Below are 1,058 nucleotides of genomic sequence, written 5' to 3' on the forward strand. Positions count from 1 at the left end.
TTTTTTTCTGCCTATACCTATTCCCCACTCCCATCTTAGAGCCTTGCAAAGAACAAGGGTGCATGATAAAACTTCCAGCAAATGTTCCATAGCTGTGGAACTAGGCGATAGCTTTGTCTAGTGAAGCTGGACAAAGACTGTCTGAGGCACGTGGGAGCTGACCTGGAGATGGGGATTAGCATTAGTCTTTCAGCTTTTGCTGCTCTGTTTGTTTCCTTAGAACTGTTAGAACTGTTTGTTTCCTTACAGTTTCCATGTAAGCGTGTATACTTTGTAAGCCTGGATTATATCTGCTCTTGAATTATAAAGGTTTTTATTAAAAACAAGTACAAAAAAACTTTTGTTCTTGTTTGCTAATCAAAACACTGTCAAACGTGTTGCTTGAAACAGCCACTGATCATTAGATAGAGTTGAGTGTGACAATACTGCTGATGTGGTGTGCGGAAGTAATAGCTGTATGCAGCCTGACCTTCAAGTCAGAATGGCCCTTTGTGGGAGAGTTCCTTCAGCTGTTTGTAGCCTTCTCTTGTTGTGCTTGGATGCTTCCAGCTGAATCCTGAAGAATGTTGAGTGCTGTCGGATCCGGAATGTGCTTCCATTGTAAAGACCCATAAATTGCAGCTGCACCTGTGGGGGAGAGGAGAAGGTGTCACGGTGAGTGAGATGGAGAGATGTGCTGAAATAGCTGTCTCCCCACAGAACTGAAGAGAGTCAGTCATCATGTGTCAGTTATCCTTGACATTTGATGCTATCCTTAAGCATCTAACTGGCATGTTGCTGGGAGGAGCCATCCTTTCACCCTTCCCCCATCCTCAGCTTTCCAGAGAGGCCCCAAGCTGTACGGCCACGGGACAATTCAGGTTGTTTTGTCAGCTGAAGCGTGCTTTAGAGAGGATCATCTTGGCTTAGTTCCAGTGACGTGCACCAGCTCTTGCTTCTGTCATGTAGTTGCTATGTGCCATGTAAATGCCATGCTGAGAACTAGAAGTTGCAGGAAGAAAATGGCACTGGTGTAGATGTCAGCATATTGCCAGGCGGGTTAAAGCATGCTCTGTGTT

This window comes from Meleagris gallopavo, chromosome 8 (genome assembly GCF_000146605.3).
Source record: "Meleagris gallopavo isolate NT-WF06-2002-E0010 breed Aviagen turkey brand Nicholas breeding stock chromosome 8, Turkey_5.1, whole genome shotgun sequence".
Lineage (NCBI taxonomy): Eukaryota > Metazoa > Chordata > Aves > Galliformes > Phasianidae > Meleagris > Meleagris gallopavo.